The 24,745-nt window shown below is 36.9% G+C and overlaps 1 protein-coding gene across 1 annotated transcript in view; it reads left to right on the forward strand.

Annotated features, from left to right (window-relative positions):
* NEGR1 (neuronal growth regulator 1) overlaps positions 1-24,745 on the forward strand; it is an 829,063-nt gene that overhangs the window by 741,321 nt on the left and 62,997 nt on the right. The window lies entirely within an intron of this gene.

The raw sequence follows: 24,745 nt of genomic DNA on the forward strand, positions 1-24,745 counted from the left end.
GAAGAAGAAGAAGAAGAAGAAGAAGAAGAAGAAGAAGAAGAAGAAAAGAAAAGGAAAGAAGCCTTAATCCTGAAGTACCCTCAAGGTTTTTGTATTTATCCTGCTGCCTCGGAAGTCAGTAGTCAGCAGAGGGTTTCTCACTGATAGAGAATGGATTTGCCTTTGAAGCATCTTTGGATAGAACTGGCCGCATCAGAGAGATGAAAATAATAAAAGCCAAGAGACCTGGCAGGCAGCTGCGTAGTGGGCAACCCCATAACCATCTCCACTGAATATGTTCCCTTTGGTGGAGTAATGACCTAGAGGTCTCCTATGATTAAGGCAAATAATCTTATGAGTGGTCATGAGTATGCACACTGATTGGGTTTGGCAGATTGCATAATCAACTGCAAATTAGCTTTTGGAAATGACTGGCTATACCCAGTGGGCAGAAGAAATAGAAGCAAGGGGACCTGGCAGACAGCAGGTACCCACAGCAGCTGTATGAGTTATATTCCCATAGTTTACTATTGAAGAGAGCCAAGCCTGGCCATTTCATAGCTGTGCTTTTCGTTTCTGGTATTTGGAGGGACTGCAGGAGGTTGCTGCACACTCAAGCAATTTACCTTCAGGGTAACAGTAAGGCAGTGAGCATGCCCTACTGGTATCGGAACACCTCTTGAAGCACGATATGCACACCCCTTTTCTTTATACCCGGCAGAAAAGCACAACATCTTTCTACTGATAATTGGATACCAGCATCATCTGATGAAAGGATATTAATTCTCACTTCACAGATTAATAGACCTTGGAAAGTCAACCAGTCCATCACACTATCTTATTGCAGGAAACTTCCCAACCCACAAGGAAGTGTTTTGAGAGAGATAAAGGCATATTTTACAGTGTTACGATTTTGAATGCGACAAACTTCATCTTAATACATATTGCTTAACCATCCAAAGAAAGGGGCTGTTTGCTGACCACTGCCTCTCGGTCGTTAAAGCAGTTCATGTTTTTCCGTTTGTGTGTTTTATTAGACAGGCCCAGGCCTAGACTTACTGAAACAATATCCATTTCAATAATTATTAATGAACTCATGTTGAGTTTTTAGTACTGTGCTAGGGACCATGGGGGCTATTAGCTCATAAATTTTAATCAGCATGCATTTGTTTCTATAATGGCAAAAGGTAGGAGATGACTTCTCATCTCATTTAGCATCATATCCTGACTAAAACACAGAAGTTATGGAACTTAATATCCTATCCTGAATAAAATAGGGATTAACAAATGAAAAAAAAGGTTCTAATTATAAGAAACATTAGTGTTAGGTTTTACTTTACCTGACATATTTTGTTTGATATATAAATAAGAAACATATGACATATATGTTTGATATATATATATTTATATATTCATCTTTCCCTATGCTGCATGTATTTACATCTGTATATTTTGCAAATTACATATATTTTCTTTGTCCTCTCTATATGGCTCTTTAAAGAAGTAAAGAATGTATATTGAAAAAAAAAAATGAGATCTCAAGCCACTGCAATTTAGAGAAGCAACAAACCAATTCTACCCAGGGGAATCAGCTACCTTGAAAGTAATTTATTCATCTGCTCTCATAAAAGAGATTGAAAACCCTCAGTCTCAAAAAGGTTTTCAAATTGTCTTGAGAGAAGCATATTTGGAATTTTTTAAAACTATGGAATAAGAGTAAATGTTTCTGTTTAAAAGAGAAATACAGATTTCAAACAATTCACAGGGTAACTCCTGCTAGTTCCAAATATATTTATAATACAAATACACACTTAGTATTATTTCAGAAAATTATTTGAACACAGAAAATCATAAATATATATGTTGTTTGCTAATAAATGCATCTCTTTCCATCAGGAATAGTCGTTTCTCTTTACTTAATAACAACATCATTTGTCGATTGATCAGCACTTATCAGCCCAGTATGTAAAGTACTAGCTAATACCACTTCAATTAAACATGCATTTCTTACTGGAAATTTCAATATTAATAAGCTCTTCTCCCAATTCTTTCTAGTATACTGGAATCAGATGGCAATTATGGGAACTGGACACATGACTCTTTACTTATCTAATTTATAAATGCTAATGTTTCAAACAGAAACCAGATTAAGCACATCAAAATCTAGTGCATTATTTTGATTGATAAATTTTCCAGCATTGAGGGTGGATGTTAGCAAAGTTGCAGGTGGTTTAGCTGTCTATGAAAGGTCCGGCGGAATGTGGGGACTGCTTATAAAGTAGGGATTTACACATGTATCCCGTTGATAGGTTATCATAGCACTCTAGCAGGTAAATAATGAATTCTTGCCTTGTTATTGATCTACTGCACATCTGCCTAGCTCAGCCAGGATCTGTAGTGTTATTTGAACAGAACAAGCAGATAATCAAACATTCTGTTTGTATAGAATTGTCCTAATTTTAAGGTCCTTCAGGACCCTCCAGGATGCCTGTTTGAGAGGTTTTTCTTTCTGAAAAGCATTATCTTGGGATAAAAAGAAAATGTAGTCTGTCATAATCCCAGCCCAAAGAAATGTGAATTCTGGTCCTCTTACACAAGTTCTCAAAGAAGTAAAAAATAAAACCAGGAAAGCAACATGGATTATATAAAGAAAGGATATCAAACTTCTGACCAATGTCTACTTCATTCTTCCTATCCCCTCTTCCACCACCTACTGTTGTACTCAAACCAAGAATCAGTTCATCACCATTTCTGATTTCAGGACTTATTCTAAGTTTCCCTGGATATCTTCTGCCAAACCAGTTGCTGGTGCCAGCATGAGCCCATTTCTGGCCTTTAATTCCTCGATTCCTTTTGGTTTCTTATGCTGTTTCCATATTGCTCTATTTATGTGCTGCTCATGGCTGTTCTTTCTATTTTGCAGTATCTCACATTACTTAGAATTATCCCTTTCTGTTAAACTGGGCAGGAGCCCCTGAACTGACCGTGAAAATCTTTTATATGGTGAAGAAATAGGAAAAAGTTATCATTAAGAGATAAACTTCCAGTCATAGGCAGTGAGCATTCGATAGTCGTACTCAGCTGAAATTGTAAGTTGTGGGAAAGGTAGAAATTGACTCCCAAAGCCTGAAGCCTCTGGGATAATTTTCTGTCAAAACACGACAAAACAAACCCACACAATGTTGTAACAATTATCAGGTACCTTCATCAAGGATTCCTCCCGGAAAGTTGGTGTCGCATTTTCAATGCCTAACAAGTACACAATGTATGTTGACAAAACTGTTGAACTATTTGTTTAATGCAACGGTTCCTTAGGAAACTGCTTAATATCTTCTTTCCAGTATCACTCTCTTCTCTTTCTTCCACCTTTTCACAACATTACATGCATAGTCTTTTCTCTCCTTCTTTTCCTTCTTCCTGACATCAGAAGTTACCAGATCACTAAATTTTCTTTCACAAAAATTCAGACCTCTGCTGGTAATTATCATAATGTATGCTTAATAACCTACCTCCAGTGATGTATGTTAGTGACAGATTCTGTGATCCTCAATATAAATACTGTAAATATTTAGGAGAAGAGGACATCAGGGAGGTAGATAGTACTTAGAGGATGCTTCAAGAAAGAAATGGTTCTGTGCAACGAGCTTAACCAGCTGTGTAGTTCAAGGGAACAGTCCCTGCAAGGCTGCCCTCATTTCAGATATAAGATAAATTCATGAGTCCCCAGGACCACTTTCACTTCAAACCAGCCGGCTATGAATTCAGACACCCCCACAATCATCCTTGGGTTTGATAATTCACAGGACTCAAGAACACACTGAAAACTATTATACTCGTGGTTTATTACAGAGAAAGAATACAGAAAAGCAGCCAAAGGAAGAGACACACAGGGCAGAGTCGGGCAGAAGTTCAAATACACAGCTTCTGGCTGTCCCCTCCATGTAGAGTCATGGATGGTGTGACCTCCTCCTGGCCGCAACGTGGGATAATACACACAGAGTATTGCCAGCCACGGAAGCTCATTTGAGCCTTTGGTGTCCAGAGTTTTTTTTAGGGCTTAATCACATACTGTTTATGTGGCTTCCTTTTCATCCCCAGCCCCTCACAAGGTCAGGCTACCTTTAGTCATCTGTTCCTCCACCGGTCGGAACTGATACAGTGTGGCCTCGAAGCCCCTGTCATACATCACATTACTGGACACCTGGTGATGGCCAAAGCTCTCAGCAAACAGACACTCCTGTCAGACCGAATATTCCAGGAGCCTCAAGATCTCCCCCCAGGTGCCAAGGGCAAAGTTGAGACTTCTTACTCTGTCGTCTGGAGGCCATATTTCTTACTACATAGTCTGGAACTGAGTTTTAGAGGCAAGAGAAGATTAAGATAGGTAGAAAGGAGTTAAGTAATTTCAAATAAAAAGATAAATATAAGGAAAGGCTTGGAAGTGTAAGTGAAAGAATGAATGAAAGGGAATGCTAATGTGAATATCCCAGCCCAGCTAAAGCAGATGCTTTAAGAAAGTGAAGATAAATAAGTTGGGCTAGAACTGCCAAGTATGGCTCAGGAGTTGTGTTTTGGAGCAATAAAAATTGGGAGTATTTAAGATTCTTGAATTTGTGGGATGAGTAGAATAATGAAAATTCAACGTAGGGAAATTCCAAAGTACTCCTTTTAGTCCTGGACACTACATTTTAAATAGTGCTGACAATTATGAAGTACCAACAGGAGGACAATCAAAATGATGAGGCCTAAAATTTATGTCAGACCCAATTATGGGAACAGTGTGTATTTACCCAGTTTTTTAAAGATAGGGCTTAAAGAGACAAAATAACTTTCTTTAAAGGTTGATGGAATTCATATTTCAGATATGCAAAGCTAGAATTCAAGGGAGAAACATACCAAAAAATGTATAGACTTAGCAATATAAAGAACATTTTTTCTATCAATCAAAATAATCTATAAATTCAATAAGAAATTTTTTGGGGAATTGGGTTTCTATCAGTAAGTATGCAGGTAATAGATGGCTATTCACCTACAGTTCCAAATTAATTTGTACAGATTTTTGCATTGGAGGGCAATTCCTCTCTCTATTTTAGAATTCTGTGGTTTTTTTGAAGTACACAGGATGATTTAGGTGGGGGAAGGCCTGGATCCAAAGACATCTGCTAGGAAATTGCCAGAATATAGGTATAAAGTGATCCAATTTTGGACTAGGGAGGTTGTAATGACCATAGAACAGAAGGATAAAGAGACATTTCAAAAGAAAAATGAACAGAACTTGGTGAATGGCTAGATGGGGAGCATGAATCTGAGGAAAATGCGAAGAATACCCATCTTTCAAGCATGAGTGACCAGGCTAACTGTGAAACTGCTAGTAGAAATAGTCATCACAATGGAGAACAATTTTTGGAGCAAAGATGGTGAATTCTTTCTTAAACATGGTGAGTTTGAATTGAAGGGAGAGGCTCAGTAAGCAGTAGGCAGGAGACAGTTTACATTTAGACTCCAATGGGGAGCCAGTTACTTCTGTTTTCATTGCTTAAAGATTTTTGTTATGGCATTTATCACAGTGTGTCTTATATCAGAACTACTTAAGTATCTGTCTCCTAAACTTGATTCTGAGATCCTTGAGAGTGGGGTCAAAGTCTTATGCATGCTTTTATGTTACCAAACCAGTTTTGTGTCTTGCAAGCTTCCAGTAAATATTTTTGTATTAAATTACTTAGAGACAAGAATCTGAGAGAAATCAGGCACCTGTGTGGCTCAGTCAGCTAAGCATCTGCCTTGGGCTCAGGTCATGATCTCAGGGTCCTGGGGTCACGCTCAGCAAGGGAGTCTGCTTCTCCCTCTCCCTCTGCCCCTTCCCCCAGCTCATGCACACTCATACTCTCTCTCTCTCAAATAAATAAAATCTTAAAGAACCTGAGAGAAATCAATAAATATAAAAACTCTAAGTGAATACAGAGAAAAATAGGGGTTACTGACTGCTTGGAGAAGGGAGGGGAAATTTGCTGTACTAGGAGCCATGGAGTTGGAGAAAGATCAGAGTTGTGCATTGTTGTGGATACTTGAAGGTGAGAGCTTCAAGCTCAAATGCCTGGTTGTGAGATCTTGAGGATGAGAATGGAGAAAAGGCCTTTATGTTTTTTTCAATAGAGGTTTAACTGATCATTTTCAAGATGTACTGACACCATTGTAAATGGTTTAGAACTTCTCATTAGAAGGAAGATTTATCCTGTACCTAAGGGACACTTACAGAAGTAGACAAGTTCTCTCCTTGTGAGTGATATGCTCTTCGGTGTTGTCTCTACCTGCATCCTTCATTTGAAGCCTTCCTTGCATTTTAGTTTGTATTTTCCTCTTGCCCAATTAAATGAGTCTTCAAAGGACAAGTTTCTCTCTCCTAGAATGCTGGTAGAAGGAAAAGCCAATAAGTACATTCTTCTGCTTTGTTTTATATTTTACACATTTGGTGGCTGTCCCATTTTTCCATTTTGAAAATATGCTATATTCCCTATGGGAAGGAGAGAATATTTGCTGGTGTGGTGCCTAGGCTAGAAATGTGGAGGGGCCAGGCTTTGCCGTAGCAGAGCTGAATGACAATCACACTAGGATGAAGGGTGAGAAAAAACACTCTGTTGTGAGTTCATGTTTTCACTTCAGGAAAAGAGGGTCAAACTCTGAAGTGGTCACTAGAGGTTCTAAAATGTGCCCTCCCCACCCCATCACACCACTTACATTATAACCATTGTTTCCTTGTAGTCACCCTCCATTATTATCATCCTTAGCCCAAATAAATTTCTATTCCTTGAAGTTTCCTCAAGTCTGTAAGGTAATGTTAACCTCCTTGCATTCATTATTTATGTAATAAATACTATTTGAACACTCTCTATGGGCCAGTGATTGTGCTAAGATCTCTGAAATACTTGCTATGTATATCAGTTACAATGCCTTGGGCCTCACATAACAGAAAACCCCAAGTCAAAGTTGCCTAAACAACAAAGAAACATTATTCTTTCACATAACAAGAAAGCAGCTCCAGAGTTAAATTCAGTGACTCAGGGAGTCCATTCCCTCCTCGCCCCCCTCCCCGTTTATCAGCTCTGTGTTCTGCTAATAGCTCTTGAAATCACAAGTCGACTGCTGCTTTTCCAGGCTCTCCATGCAGACACATCAATGTCCAAAGGAAGCAAAGGAGCCTTTTTTCCTTCTGTGTCTCTTTTCATCAGTGAGGAAACATCCTCCAGAATCCTTTAGCAGTATTCCCTTCACATGTTAAGATGTGACTCAATCCTTGCCAAAACTGAGTCACATGTCCCTTCTTCTTAAGCCAGTCACAGGTAAGAGGAGCAACATTACCTAGACTGGTTGCAGCAAGAATATACCTGTTATATCTGTAACATTATATATGTATAAATGTTGTGTTAGAAGAAAAACAGATCAGTGAAAAGCTGGAGGAACAATGCTCATTGAAGTCACACTGTGTGTTTTCCATGATGTTTTTTGAAGAATATCATTGGCCATGTACATTGTATCCTGTGGTCATAGCACTTTTGAGTAAGAATAATGCAATTTCATATTCAGTTAGGTTGGTAACAAATATGTATTAGTTCTAAATTTGTATTTCAAATTTGAAATAAATATGTGATAGTTATAGCTACCTTTGGCTTGGATTTCATATAATCTTGGTAAAAACAAAAAGAACACAGTTCTACAAAAGAATAATTTAGAAAAGCATACTTCTTTATTCAAGAATAAGAAATGTGTGAGAGTTTGCAATAGACATCATATTGGCAGTGCCAAGATTATTTTATAATGTAAAGAACAATACATAGCATACATCTATTCAAACTCTGAGTCATACATTTAAATTTTAAGTGGGTTATATAGATTAGTACATAAGCGATAATGTCATTCAATTTAATTCATGGATTAACATAAGGTTATTGCTTTATTTGGGGTGATGGGCTATTTTTTTCTCTCCAGAAGTACAGTAATTTCAGTTTTATCCTGTTTTGGTGCCAAGATGTAATGAATTGAAAGCAATATAGCAAATCCTCCTCCTTTACAACTGTATGGGCTTTTGTTTTCTCCCCTTCCTATTTTAAAGTAACTCACATTGGCTTGAATGGAAACTTCCTGGGTATACTCCAGGGAAATAAGACCAGTTAGACAAATTTGGGCTTAGGAGACAGCTCTGTTTAAACAGAAAAACAGCTTTTACTGGGGGTTTTGCAATCTGAAAGACCTGCTTTAAACCATGGCTTTACTACTTACTAGCTATGTGACCTTGGATTAGTAACACAAACTTTCTGTGGCTCAGTTTCATCTTTTACAGAGTAGAAAAGTAATACTCTATCAATCAGTGTTCTTTATAGGAAACAGCAGAAACCAACTATGAAGAACTTAGATAAAAATTAACTTACTGGAAAGATATCTTAGGAGCTAACAATATTAACGAGAGTGGAGAACCTGGCCTGAGAATGGATCAGGAACAATGAAATGCTCAAGAGCCAAGGAGTAGAAAACTGGAAACATGAAAACTGTCTGGGCAGGACTCCACTGCTATCACCTTGGTCTCTTTAGTATATGTGCTACCAAAGCGAGCACTACCTTGGTCTCTTTAATGAGTATCCTCCAATCTACCTGGGAAATTCTAAATCTCAGGAAAGAGCTTCCTATTCCCTACATAGCCCAAGACAGACAAAGGAAATACTTAACTCCTTTGGTTTATATTATAAAGCTTGTTTATCTTTAATACTTCCATATACAAAGTTACATACAATGGGGAAGAAGTAATTTCTCCAACAGGAAAAACATGGGCCATGTTTATGTGCATATAGTTCTCAATCTTCACAAGAACTGTATGAGGTATTTGAATCTCAAGGAACAGACACAAAAAAGTTAAATAATTATTCCCAAGTCACACCAATAATAAGTAAAATGATGGAGCCATTTTCAAGTCTAAATCACTTGTTTCCAAATTTTTATTATGCCACATCATCTTTGTGGAAAAAAAAAAGATCTTCTGTGTTATTGAGTCTTGAATAATATAGCCTTTCCAATTGCAGACAACACACACTCAAAGATAGGAATCTGAGATGGATTTTTCTGAATGGTTTGTATATAAGTCAGGGGAAATCTGTTCATAACAGAAGAAAGGATACAAGTAGGTCATGGTACCTGGTAGCATGGTAGCAAAAGATATTTGGTTAATGGAGCCAAAAGTTGAATGAAGAATCTGCTTCTGTGAGTTGCTGAATAACAATGTAGGCAGAAAATTATGGAGTGGAATGGTAACTTTGGAGAAGATTAAAAAATATTCAGTACCTCCGACCTTAATTTCAGGACCTCAGACTTCAATCAGCAAGAGTTCTGTTGCAAAAACCACTCTAGACTCATAAGCAGAAAGCGACTCTTTAGAGGGACTAGGCGGACAAAATTGTCTGAGAGGGCTGCAGGCTGGTCTTCAGGATGGGCTCCCAGAACAACACTGCATACCTTTCCCACCAAGGAAACTACTGTGTTACCCAAATCAGGAAGCGGAAGAATTCAGGAAATCCATTACAAAACTATTGCTTCTCTAGAAAATTCCTGCCTTAATTAGAATCTTGAGATCAGCAAGGAGTAGCTGGCACTGTGACCCCCAGAGGGACTCATTTCTGTAAGTTTCACATGAGCAAAAGGGACCCACATACCAACTGCCTCCCTGTTAAACTGTTGAAGTTCTGAATTTTAAGTCTTGAGCATTTTCATCTGATTTTCAGAATATAAATCATGTCTGGAAACCTAACTCCAAAGGAGTCAGAGAATGTCATTTTTAGCTTTCCAGCTTCTTCAGTATAAGAAAACACATCAGAAGGATGTTGGGAAAAAATGCCAAGTAAGCTAATTTGTTCTACTTAACACATCATTAACATGTTTTAGAAAATGTGTCTTTCAAATAGAAACTTGGTTGCTGCAGATTTATTACATTCTAAAGAAAGTTAATGAGCAAATATGACTTCTTCCATTTCAAGGAAAAGCATATTTGCTTACAAAAGGAAACTTTTACTCATTTCTAACATTTTTTTTAATTTTGGGGTTTTTTGTTTGGTTTTGTCTTGTTTTGCTGTATAGGAGGGTATGTAGTCATCATAGCAAACTACTTACACCATAAGTAAAGTTTGTGAGCAAAACTTTGTCATTCATAAATCAGTATTATTTACTCCTCAGCTAGCTCATTATTTTCATTTTGAACCATCTGGGACAGCTTTCATATTAGTCAATTTGGCTAATGTTACAAAAATGGGGGCAAATAGTGTAGAACAGAATGTGCAAACTCAAAGGGGTTTGGAAGACCTGTATGATGAGCCAATAAGTGACTCATGGAATTTAGAATAACAATGTGTAAAAGGCATGAAACTCTGGGACCAAAATAATCAGAGAAGCTACAACTTAAAAGGGTTCAGAGAACAACGGACACATCAGGAGAGAGCTCTTGAGTAGTTACAGGTATTAGACTAAAATCATCTGCCTGGGAGACAGCAGTGAGGAAAAGAGGGAAGAAAGTAGTCGCTCAGTAGATAGGACTGTGAATCTTCAGATGTTATCACAGCATTAGACAAAGCATTAGTATGTAGGACTATTTCATCAAGAACATTCCTGATTCTGCTCTGCTGGGCTCTCACAATGATAACTAGGAATTACTTCCTAAAATTGTGGTGTGGTCTTATAAAGGAAAGACTGGATGTTTTTAAGATAGACCTTTTTTTTTTTTTTTTCATTTTCAAACAACCTGAGAGGTGAAAAAACTTCTATGTATTCTGTCTCTTCCTCTTAGTTTTCCTGCCCCTATGTGGAGTACAAAAAGGCAAGACCTTTCCAACTGCTATATCACCTTGCTGTTTTGGGCAATTAAGTAAACACAGTTCTTCACCTGACCAATGTCTCAAGACTGTTGTACAGAGTACTGTGGGGAAAAAATAACAAATGTGTTAGAAACTATATGATTTTACATAATAAAAATAGGAAAAATGACATTGTTAATTGTAATTTAAAGTGTTCTCAATATTATTATTAATGGCGTTTACTGACTTGTTAGTATCGCCAGGAACCATGCTAACTACATTACATAAATTAGCTTATATGTTTTTATCTTTATTTCTTACTTGGTTTTTATTCGGGGGAAGAAAAAGGGGGGACTCTGAAATGTCTATGTGGGACTCATACACCATCATAAAAAATATTCCATTAAAAACCAACTTTCCAACAGTAGAAGCTTAACTAGCAATAGAATGGTTCCAGACGCTAAAAGGACAAGACCTGCTTTGTGCCTCATAGGCTATGTTTGAGTCTAAATGTCACTTTTTGTTTGGGAACATGCTAAAGATAGTTGAAGTGTCAGCTGGGTTATTAGAAAGATACCTCCCAGGGCACCTGGGTGGCAGAGTCAGTTAAGTGACTAACTCTTGGTTTTGGCTCAGGTCATCATCTCAGGGTCCTAGGATCGAACCTGGCAATGGGCTCCATGCTCAGTGCAGAGTCTGCTTGAGTTTCTCTCTCCCTCTGCTTCTCCTCCTCACCCCTCTCTCTCTCTGTCTCTCTCTCCCCAAAATAAATAAATCTTGAAAGAAAGAAAGAAAGAAAGAAAGAAAGAAAGAAAGAAAGAAAGAAAGAAAGAAAGAAAGGGAGGAAAGGAGAGAGGGAGGGAGGAAGGGAGAGAGGGAGGGAGGGAGGGAGGAAGGAAGGAAGGAAGGAAGGAGGGAAGGAAGGAAGGAAGGGAGGAACCTCCCAACCCTTTCTTAGTATTCTCAAACCTAAAGAAATAGGTTGAATTTTGCCTTCTTTTCTTTGACCATAAAAATGAGATCTTGCCATTTGCAACGACGTGGATGGAACTGGAGGGTATTATGCTGAGCGAAATAAGTCAAACAGGGAAAGACATGTATCATATGACCTCACTGATATGAGGAATTCTTAATCTCAGGAAACAAACTGAGGGTTGCTGGAGTAGGGGGTGGGGTGGGAGGGATGGGGTGACTGGGTGATGGACACTGGGGAGGGTATGTGTTCTGGTAAGCGCTGTGAATTGTGCAAGACTGTTGAATCTCAGATCTGTACCTCTGAAACAAATAATGCAATATATGTTAAGAAAGAAAAAAAGAAGAAGAAGAATGTAGCAGGAGGGGAAGAATGAAGGGGGGGAAATCGGAGGGGGAGAAGAACCATGAGAGACAATGGACTCTGAAAAACAAACTGAGGGTTCTAGAGGGGAGGGGGGTGGGAGGATGGGTTAGCCTGGTGATGGGTATTGAGGAGGGCACGTTCTGCATGGAGCACTGGGTGTTATGCACAATGAATCATGGAACACTATATCTAAAACTAATGATGTAATGTATGGGGATTAACATAACAATAAAAAATTTAAATAAAAAAAAAAAGTATATGATAACTGATATGGCCAGGAGAATAAGAAGCGGCATGATTTTGCCATTCCTTCTGCTTTGCCTTTTCTCCTTCCTCCATCGGCTCCCACATTTATCTCCTAACAAAGCAAAGACTAAAATTATCAAGGTCAAAATCCTGTCCCTCATCTCACTGGAATAACCTCGATCTTGGGGACAGTTATAATTAGTAATTTTTTATTTGCTATTAGAAAAAACTCTGTAGAATATTTTCATTAGCCAAGAAAATATTAAAGCTGACTATCCTCTCCACATATTAAAGGTTTGTTGTGTTCTGTTTGATTATATGGAAGTTGGAGATAGAGCTTTATATAAGGAAAACTTAGATAAAATCGGTGTAGTGTCATGAGAAAAATTCTTAGTGAGTTAGATGAAGTAGTTTCTTATTTTTGTTGTTCACTAACGGTTATTCACTCTCTGGGCCTCAGTTTCCCCATCCCTGTAAAGAAGGAATAGGACTGGAAGATTTGATTTGTAAAATCTTATGCCGATTTTCTCAGCTACAAAAGGATAGGAGATTATTAATACTGTTGGATAGAGGCTGGTAATATATTTTAAAAGGAAAACCTACATTGGGAATTCAACAATAAATTGTTGTCTTAGAACATTTAAGTTGCACATACTTTCTGGTAATATCCAATATATTAAAGGCCACTTGTAAGGTTTCCATATCTTGATTTATTTTAGTCTGGGATTGCTTTCTGAAGGGATAATCTCATTTATGATATTGCCTTTTTAAGATGTAGCAGCATTATACAGAAAGATAAATTTGCACTGCCTGCTAAATGCAAATGATTGCTGTTATGAAGAAATAATTTCAAAGCTTTATTTTATACAGATGTATATGGAGATTCTTATATATTTAAGGGCTACAGGCAGTAGCAATAAATAAAATTAGCTGACCCTGGGAATGAAAAATATAACATTATGTGATGAAGGAGAATAGTATCCCTGTAATACTAGAGGGTAACATTTTGCTGGTATTTTATCCATGTGCCCGAATGGAGTCACTTTAAGAATGCTTAAATAATCACAAAAATTAGTGTACATAAATAAAGCCTATTTCAAAAGCTGAAATAGGATAGAAGGCTGATATCAACAAAGCTAGTTCTCAGTCAAGACTCAAAGTCCACAGTCATATTAAGGAGAATATGGTACTAGTTGATCAGTTTACCTAAAAAGTCCATATGGTTTTCAAGTTTATATTTCTCAAGAACAAACCAGTTATTTTCCAGAGAGTACAGAAAATGACCTATACATTTTTGCTCTTTAGTTCTAAGGAATAGAAATCTAGGTGAAGGAAATTCTTAGTAAAAGTGCCATTTTAAAGACCTTTCTAGATACTGCTACTGTAGAAATTACTGTTAAATGCTAGGCACTTTCATTTTTTATGTGTTTTAAGCCAAAAGAAAGTCTTACCTATTTAAAATCCACTATTGACAGTTGCCTTTGAGCTGAGTTGGAACATACCTGACATTTTGGTGCCATGTCACCTCTTAAAATTTGGGGACTCTCCCTCTGTGAACATGGCCCTAAACTTTTTCATCATAGCACACCCGGCAGCCACTACCCGTGGAGGAGTGTTGGTGCTGAGGATAAAACCTATGGGCCATGCCAAGCTTAAAGATTTTATACATTCACACACAGACACACACACACACAAACACACACACAAATAACATTGGAAACCAGTCATCTTGGAGGTTAAGACATAATGCTGATATCATCATCTCTACTATGGATTATTGCAAAACTTCCTAAATGCTCCCCATGCTATATTCTTGCCCTACTGCAGTCTATTCCCAACTTTTATTTATTTTTTTTTTATTTTTTAAAGATTTTATTTATTTATTTACTTGAGAGAGTGTGTGTGGGGGGCAGGGGAGCAGAGAGAGAGGGACAAGCAGACTCCGCCCTGAGCCGGAGCCCTACATGGGGCTCGAACCCATGACCCTGAGATCATGATCTGAACCAAGGGTTGGATGCTTAACCAGCTGAGCCAGCCAGGTGCCCCTATTCCCAACTTTTAAAATGTAAGTCATATCATCTCATTTTTTCCCTTCAAAACACTTCATAGGTTTCCCTTTCACTTGGAGTAAAAGCCCAAGATCTTATAATAGTCCATATAGCCCTGCATGATCTGGCACTCTTCTTTACTCTGACTTCATTTCTTAATTTTCTTTCTTTTGGCCAATCTGCTTCAATCAGACTGACCTCTGTGCTCATTCTAGAACATGTCTTGACAGATGGACCTGGTCTTGTGGCCTTTACACTGGCTGTTCTTCTACCTAGAATATACTTCTTCCAGATACCCACACGGCCTCTCATTGACTTCTTCAAGTCTTTGCTCAGATGTCCACTCTTGCTGTGCCCTACCCTGACCACATTTTTGCTAATTGCACTCCACCCAGACATTCCCAATTAACCTTCACTGATTCATTTGTCTCATTTATATTAAATAACTTTTGTATTTTTAAATTATCTTTTCCCTCCTCAATTAGAATGTAAATTTCATCAAGGCAGTGCTTTATTTGCAACTTTATCCCCAGCAACTAGGGCAGATGGTACAAAGTTAGCTGTTAATTATTTGTTGAATTAATGCCTACATGACTCAATGAATTAATAACAGTTATGTCCACAGGACTCAGGGAAGTGCAGATGTGAAGTAGGTATTGAGATAATACTGATAAACACAACTTCTATTTGTCATGTCCAGTTTGGAGAATTTTTATGTGTGGCTTGAGGATGATAGATATTAAAAACATACTTATTTCATAATAAACAAGCTCAAAGTCCTGTAATGGCACAAGGTCCTATGAAAAACTTAAGAAATGAGAATTAAAAATGGAAAGGCAGAACATAAAAATTTCCTACTCATGCTATTTGATCCTAGAGTTTGTTTAAAATAGTGATTGCTTTCTTAACACGTATAAGGAGTTTTTCATCAGAAGAGATTTGATAAATTAGGTAAATGTATTTTTTCACAGTTTCACACCACCAAACAGGTTATTCTTTTTTGTTTAGAAAGATGATCTGTGGCATCTTTTTCATCCCATGTTGAAAAAAATTATATATATGCAAAATGTTTCTCAGTGACTCAGCCCAAAATACCTTTTTGCTACTGTTTCCAAAACTAGTTATTTAATATTAATGTTATTCTGCTTTAGCAACATTGAAGATGAACGGCTATTTGTGGTGTGGATTCTGTTTCCATCTCTTGGCTATTTCGTGTATAGAGCTATGAGTATGAAGAGTTAATGGCACTTTAAAAATTAAGCAAGTCCATTGCTCCTGATTCAGTGTTTCATCAATATCAAAAGACCTAGTTCTGGAAATGAGATGGTACATTAGTCCTAAAGCTCAGTGGTTTGTAATTTGCTACAGAAATTGGGCTTCTGGTCTTCAGGATTAGGCCAGTGTCCAGAAAATAAAGGGGCAGAGAGAATGAGAAAAACAAACCTGGGCTGGTGGAGGGAAGGAGAGGAACAAAAGGAAAATTAGCAAACGGTAAACCAGAGGCAGGAATGTAACTTTTACCTCCAAAGTGACTAAAAAACATTTCTTCATCAGGCAACAATTAAATAAAAGTTGATACTTATAAAAATGGTCCCATAAATAGTTTTTTAAAAATGCAAAAAAAAAAATGGGAGGAGAGGATCATGACACTCAGTGCCTAAGATTCTCTATCATCTCTTACTAATAAAATTGACAGAAAACATACAGTGAACATTTTGAAAGAACATACAGGGAATAATTATAATAAATACTGTAATCTTTATTGGTAGAAATATCTAAAAACTGGGGCACCTGGGTGGCTCAATCGGTTAAGTGTCTGCCTTTGGCTCAGGTCACGATCCCAGGGTCCTGGGATGGAGCCCCACGTTGGGCTCTCTGCTCAGCGGGGAGTCTGCTTCTCTCTCTCCCACTCCCCATGCTTGTGCTTGCTCTTTCTCTCTCTCTCTGTCAAATAAATAAATAAATAAATCTTAAAAAAAAAAAAGAAATATCTAAAAACTATTCATATAAAACTGTGCTCCAAGGAATGCCAATCAGCCCAATAAGTTTTTGTTTATTTTAATTTTGAGTAGACCAATTAATGTTTACCATTTTTGCCTCTTTGGAAAAGGAAACATGAAAAGAAACAACATGACTCACCTATGTAGACTCATTATATGTGGACAAACTCAAGAGAAGGGCTGCAGTTATCCAAATGATGTAAGTCCCAAAAAGTCATTGCTTGAAGAAGGATGATTCTAGTAAAAAGAAAGGATTAGGGTTTGCAAAAGTATTTGTATATAGAAGCTACAATTATAACATATTCTCTTCTGATTCCTTCAAGTAAGTAAGCACTGATTGAGCACCCACTGTGCCAAGCTGGGCAGGACTTCAGGAAGAGGGAGTTCAGGATAATATGGGAAGGCCTGGGTTTGGTCTTTCTCTTCTTATTGACGAACTATATGACCTCAAGCAGGTACCACATCCATTTCCTCACATGGCAAAGTCTTAATAATAGTGCCTACCACATGGAGTTATAAAATGAAATTTATTACATGATATAAGTATGTAAAAACAGTTACAATGATGCATATCTTTTAATAAGCATTAGCTACTGTTATCATATAAAATAAAGGAATTACTATTTAATAGAAGGAGCGTAAGATTTGATGTGAAAGGAGCCAATCAGACTCAGGCTCCAATGTTTATTAGTCATAAGACTTTTAGGTAAGTCAGTTGACCTCTTTGAGCCCCTGTTTCATTAATTCTAAACAAGAAATAAGTATTCCTACCCTTTAGGGTTCTTTGAGAGAATTAGAGATTAGGGATGTAAAATGCTAATCACAGTTCCAGATGTGGCCAGGATTCCTAAGTTATTGTTTTAAATATCTTTTCTTGTTTTTCCATAGGGCACAGCTCCACTTGCTGCCCACTGGTTCTGAGGTATCATATTATTGGAGATAAAAGCAAGGACTCTGATGCCAAACTCCTCCCTGTTTTTTTTAATACTGGTGCTACACCTTCATTCATTCATTCATTCATTCACTGATTCATTCAGCAAATCTGTATTTCCTACCCACTGTTTCATCACTCTTCCAAGCCTGTGATACAGCAGTAAATAAACAAAGTTTCATTCCTTCAAGGGCAGCGGACAGAAAAAAGCAAGGGAGATAGGAATTTGCAATTTTACTCAGTGGTTACTTATTATCCAAAACCTTAAGCAGATAACCTGTCTGTTTACCTCTCAGTTTCTTCATCTGTAAAATGGGGGAAATAATATTGCAAATAACAGGATTGGTTTGATGAATTGTTTCCTGTAAAGAACTTAGAAAAATGCCTGGCACATATTAGACACTCAGTATGTATTGACTGTTGTTGTTTTTATTAATAGGAGTTAGGGAAATATGGCCACTGTAATTATATGGGTTGACTGAAATGTAGTCTATCAAATTCATTGTTTTCAGGCCATTCCAATTATTCAATTTTCACTCTTTCAAAAAAAACCTGAAAATGTGAACTGAGCCATCCTCAAAAATTTCATAACCAAGGAAAATTTAGATAAACCATGGAAGTATAAATATTCAAAGTATACTAAACAGTTGTGTAGTTGTAATTTATTTACATGCAAGCAATCACAAAGCTACCAAGAAACTTTAATAAGCACCAAAACCACTGTAGATAACAAAATCAATGACAATATTAATTGCATATTGGCAGGGAAAAAAGATTCCCTACCAATCAGAGTCTCTAATTTTCTCATGAATGAGAGAATACAAGTAGTTTAAAGTATATCTACTACCTATAAAATATTTTAAGCAAGAGATATTTAAGCTATAACTCAATTGGACTGGGATTGGTGTGAAAATAGTTTCCCAGAAGCCAAGTTTTCTCCCTTAAGCGTATATTTACCTTAATTGCCCATCACAATGTAGGATTGGGTGTCAGAAGGACCTAATAAAAATGAATAAATAACACCTGGATTCTTATTAAATATTTAACCTGTCTGGAAAAGAAAACATGCAAGTGAGACATACTTTTATAATGACTTTTTCTACTGATTGATTCTACTAGATAGTGAATTTATCTGGATTGCATCCAACCAGCTAAAATGGGATGCTGGTTTTCTGATTGTTTTTTCCATCCCATGTGAGGGTAGTGCTGGAGTGCATAAGTGAGTAAGAGAGATGCAGCAGATGAAGAGAAGAGCAGGCAAGAATAAGACAGTAGGAAGCTAATCCAGGCCAACTAAAGAAGCACAATGAGAATCATTAGAGCAGATTCAACTGACCAGCGCAGCTAATCAGCCCAATTATAAATAGAGTTAAGATTTGAAAACTCATAAATCTCAGTCAGATTCTTCCATATTATTTTTATATTAGTAAAGTAAAACGATTATTTCTGTCTAGTTCATATGAAAAAAACTTTATTAATAAAGAAACTTTTATACTTAGATTATACATTTTATATGGTTTAAGCAGTGGTATGTAGGACTGTATTGTAGGACTGTAATGTTTTAAAGTATCAGACATAAACTTAAAATAGCTTAATAAAAATACAATGATGGTTCATGTAACTGAAAAGATTGGCTTCTGGTAAATTGATCTTTGGTGGTAATTATTTTGCAACATATATGTGTATCAAATCAGCATGTTGTACACCTTAAACTTATACAATGTTATAGATCAATTATATCCCAATGAATCTGGGAGAAAAAGAGATAAGATGTAGCCTTTAGGTAAGATTTGATCTAGCTGCTAGAGAATGTCACTGACACATTATATTTCCTCCCTTTGTCTATCTATCCAGCATCCATAATATCAGCTTCATCTTCAGGCACCTCCACTAACAATCAACAACTTTAATCCTCTCTCTGTCATAGCAAAATGATTCATAAGTTACAGACCTCCCATTCTCACACAGTATCATGCAGGGGGCCAAAAAAGGGATTTCTTCTGGTTGCTCCTACATATATTCTAGGACTTGCTTTTATTCCACGTCCCAGAGTGCTTCATTAATGATTTACTACATCTAGAGGAATAGGATATGCTGGCATGTCAAATCAAGTGGGGGATCAATCCTTTTTTTAAAAAAATATTTTATTTATTCATTTATTTTGAGAGAGAGAGAGTGCAAGCAGGGGGAGGAGCAGAGGGAGAGGGACAAGCAGACTCCATGCTAAGGATGGAGCACCACTCAGGACTTGATCCCACAACCTGGAGATCATGACCTGAGCCAAAATCAAGAGTCATAAGCCCAACCGACTGAGCCATTCAGGCACCCTGGCATCAATCCTTTTCAAACTGAGACTACAAGAAGAATGTAGTTTACAAATAAATATCAAGTTACCGCGTGCAGAGGAGAATGAGATAGACACTGGGAAGGCAAAATAAACAAACAAATTAATTAACTAATTAATTCTTTTCAAAGGCTCAACCTATTAACTGCTAAAAATGTTTTATATAAGAGTGGAGTGTATTCACTAATAATCTTTGTAACCATAAACTATATTTCTTGAGGCTGGAAAAGGGGTTCCACAGGCCAGATCATAAAATGCTTTAAAAGCCATGCCAAGGAATTTAAGATTCTTCCCTTGCTACTGAGACTTTTGAAAGATTTTAATCAGGGGAATAAAATATTCAGCCTTCACCTTCTTTAGAATGGTCAGAATATTTTTATACGATATACGCATGTGCATGTGCACACACATCTTGAGTTTGCCACAGTGATTGTGTCTTTTAATAGCAAAATAAATCAGTAGTATGAGGGTCAGTCCTGAGATAACAAAGTAGAGTAGAACAAAGGATTAAGGCATACATTTGTCTTGTGAGCAACCTATAAAAAAAAAAACAAAAAACAATTCAACAGAGACACTTTGGTTTATTTGAAAACACTGATAAAATGATACTAGAAAAGTATAAGATCATTGTGATTTTTTTTTCATTTCTCATGCCCTTATGGCTCCCTATAGGTTGGATCTTCAACCTTGTGTATCCAAAAAAAAAAAAAAAAATCCCAGAGTGAAATATCATTTTCTGACTATTAGGATATCTCCTCAGTCTCTATGAGACATCTGAACTCAAAACCGAAAATGAATGCTGAAAATAAATATAATGAAGCACCATAATCTACTAAGGGAACAGAATGCCTGAAGCAGAAGGGTCATGGAGTTTTGAGCAAGAGCTTCTTCACCTTTTACTAACCCTGCTTCGCCTCAAAACTACCACCCTGCCTGTCTAGCATCAACTGCAACTAACTAGGCAAAAGTAACTAGACACTTTCTCCCATAAATTCAGTAGACAGGCATAAGTAAAAGGTGAAAGAGGAAGTCCCCACAAAGCAGGGAAGGTGGCAGCCATCCACGCTGCAGGCATAAACAGTGCCATTAGAAGGCAAGAAGCCTGGACTCCAGAGGAAGCTCGAGTCAGGAAACGCTAACTTGCCTTCAGCGCTCTAGCAGCCTCAAGGGAGACAATTAACGCAATGTCACCAAAAGCAAACCTCAGCCTTTGACCGGTCCCTGTGAAAGGCAAAAAATAGCTTTTCATACACAGTTGTCAAGAAACCTGCTGAACAAAAGCATCTGCCAAATTTTCTGCCCTAAAGATGAGTTTCCAGTGAGTGTCAACAAAATTTGCTGCTAAAACACACACAAAAGCAGTCTTTGAAGTATCTGCCAGTTACTTCATATTGTTGACATTAAGAAGGCTGCCTGTTTTTTTAAACACTTTAAAACTGCACAGATTAAGCAATTTATTAAGATAAGGAATGTTCACCAATAGCCTTGGTTAGAATTACAATTGATTCATAGACAGAATTCTCCATGTACATATCAAGCTGATACCCAACAATACTTGCTCATTGTTGACAAGTCATGGCAAAGGAAATAAACTTATAATTGCATGCATGACCGTTCATTCAGTATTTAAATTTTACCTAGTACTAGTTAAGTACATTCCCAAAACCTCCCTCAGTTTTAATAATTCGATAGGAGGACTCACAAAAATCACTGAAATCTTCTAGACCTATGATTACTATTTATTATAACTAAAGGATACCCATTAAAATCAGCCAAGAGAGGAACACAGAACCAAGCCCAGGAAAAAGTCCAAACATGGAGCTTCCACTGTCCTCTCCCCATGGAGTCAAGACCAAGTTATTTTCCTGGTACTGGTATGTAACAACATGTACGGAGTAGTGCCAACCGGGGAAGCTCACCCAAAACTTGGAGTCCAAAGCCTTTATTGGGGCTCTACCATGTATACACAGTTGACTGCCCACATAATGGATCTGCTGCCAGGCCTTCAGAAGACAGAGCTGATACCATGTGACCCAAAGCCCCCACCCTAAATCACACTGTTGATGGGGCTCAAAGCTTCTATACCACATTGTTACTATCTGGCTGGGCCAAGACAGCCACGCCAGCAAAGACCTTCCTATCAAGTATGACGTTTTCAAGGGCTTAGAGGTTACTTCCCAGAAGCCAGGAGCAAAGGAAAGACCTCTCTTTGGGCAGCCTTAAATTCCTTACTATAAACCTGATCAAATATGAGTGGCCATATATTGTTTTTCTAATTTCATTTTATTTTGATCTGTATTGTCAAAAATGATAATTGAATGGTAGAAAAGAGAGATGTGAATCAAGAATTGCCTCTAAAGACCCCTATAGTGTTCCTTTTTGTTTTTTCTTTCCTGTCATTCAATTATAAGCCGATCAAGAAACTCCTATTTTCTGTAGGTAGATCAGGTTGACATAAGGAGAAATTCACAAGAGGCTATACAAAATATGACAGATATTAAGGGTTTTTAATATTCTTTAAAGAAAAATGTACTTTAAACAGAATTGGAAAAAAAAAATTGAAAAACCATCTCACTACAACCTCCAGGCAGAACTCTCAAAGGAGAAATAGAGTTTTATAAACACCAAATGACTATTACTATGCGGTGATTCTAAATGAAGACTTGTAAATTAAAGGCTAAATACTTGAACAAGTGAACACAAATGCAATAAAGAATAATTGAAGATATTATATTCTCTAGAGAAAAGCCGTATGGGAATAAAATATAACACTAAATTATTAGAATATAAATTGAATAACTTAGATAATATCAAAATTTTATCAGATAGGAAAGGAGGATAAAAATGGTTAATTGAAATTTGTGATAACACTTTGTATTTTAAATTATAGGCCAGGATTTATTTCCTTAACTCAATTAAGAGTAACAATTTTTTTAAAAAGATGTTTATATTCATCCACAAATAATATATGTTTGGGGGTTTCATGTTTTTAAATTTTACATGTTCTTTTTTTTCCTCCTTACCTGCCCTCTGTTTCATTTTTCACACTTTTTTTTCTCTGTCGATTTGGAAATTAAATGTTTATATTACATATTTCAATTCTTTCAGTGGTTTCTCTTACATTTTAACATGCAGAGTTTGCTACAAATTTTTCTAGCTTGTTTAAATTTATTCAGTAACCTCTTCCCAAAAAGACAAGAAACTTAGTACGGTTTACTTACTTACTGAATAAACTCCTCTCATCTGCACACACACAATCTTGTACTGTTTTTATTTTGCTGTTTAGTCACACACAAACACATGCACATATTCACTGGTTTCGTTATGTGTTCTTTCTTTTTTCAACAGTTCATTAACTTTACCAAAATATACAACTGAGACAGTGGAACAGAGGAAATATACAAATGGGTATTTGTGTTCACCATTGTTTCTTCTGTAGCGTCCTTCCCTGTGGTTAGCTTTTGTTTTGTTAAAATGTTTTTAGTTTATGCGGTGTGAGTCTATTGGTGGCAGGCTTTCTTACCCTGGTATGCTTGAAAATTTGTTCAGAATTTTTGAATGATAGCTGTGTTAACACAAAGGGTTGAATTGTCAAAGAACATTGCTGCACATTATAGATCTTACTCAGCACCAAACTTTATTAATGATTCCAAGGATCTGGGCAAGCACTAGATTCAGGCAAAAACATTCATTTCCTGCAGGAACTCAAAACCACCATATGCAGCTTCCAAAAATGTTTCTTTCCCTACTTTAGGAGGTGTTTTCATTTCAGATAGACAGAACAGTGTTGAGCAATATATGCTAAATTGTTCACAAAAGAAGCCATTAGTGATTTGGAGCTCTTTCATTCTATACTCTGATAATTACAGAGATAAGGGAATGTTTAGATGACTACCCTCCCCTCTCCAGCAAGCCATGCCCTGTCCATCCATAAAGTCCAGGCTCATTTACAATAAGCTATCTAGTTACACCACGGATTTCCTACAAAAAAACCATTTTCTTGATAAAGACTCCATCTCTGTATCATATTGCAAAGAGGTCTGTTCAAAGTCATTGACATGTTTATAAGGAAGTTAGCTGAAGGTCACTCACTACTCCTCTTCCCCCCACCAAACCAGGACCCCGATAGAGAATGAGTGTGTCACAGGCCTGGTATTAACCCTTTTCCTCCCAATTGTTTTATAAAATGTCTAATTCTAACTTCAGGGTTTTTGTTTTTGACTTTATCTCTTCCCTCAGTACTTTGAAGCTGTCATTCATTATCTCCTGACATCCACTAGTTACTAATGAGAAATTTGAGGTCAGTCAAATTGTTGTTCCCTTGTAGGTAATTCATCCTCTATTTCTATTAGCTTTTAAGATACTCTCCTTATTATTGTCCTTTGCAGGTTCAGTGTAGTGTTATAATTTGAGTAGGTACCGAATTTCATTTATCTTGACTAGTATTCAGTGAGCACTTTCAATCTCAGTCCTTACATGTTTATTTAAGTCTGAAAAAGTCTCATCTGTTTTTTGTTTTTTTTTATCCAATATTTCTTCCATATTATTCCCTGCTTTCTTCTGCAGAAACTCACTTCAGACATTTTTTGGAGCCCTTCAATCTCTTTTCCTTAACTATATACATATTCATCTACACATTTTGAAATCACCTTATCACTCAGGCTATGAATTTCTTTTATGGTTCACTTTTTCCTCTGTTCCACTGTCCCAAAGTAAAGTTTACCACATCTGTAGTCTTTTATTTCAAGTCTTCACTTTTAGAACATCTAATGTATTTTTCCATATTTATACCTTATATTTCATTTTCAATCTTTTTTGTTGTTGTTTTATAATTTTCCCCCCTCTTCCTCCACCTCCACCTCCTCCTCCTTCCAAATGGATATATAAATGATACCTGGGTCTGAATTCTCACTTAGAGAATACAAATGTACTCTCTTTCATCAATCAGAGTGAAACAGTTTTCTTCCATCACCAACTCCAAGCAATCTAAAGAAAGGCTCTCAATGTTCCACTCTTTCTAAACAAATAGACA

The sequence above is a fragment of the Phoca vitulina genome, unplaced genomic scaffold (genome assembly GCF_004348235.1).
Source record: "Phoca vitulina isolate PV1807 unplaced genomic scaffold, GSC_HSeal_1.0 scaffold2, whole genome shotgun sequence".
Classification (NCBI taxonomy): domain Eukaryota; kingdom Metazoa; phylum Chordata; class Mammalia; order Carnivora; family Phocidae; genus Phoca; species Phoca vitulina.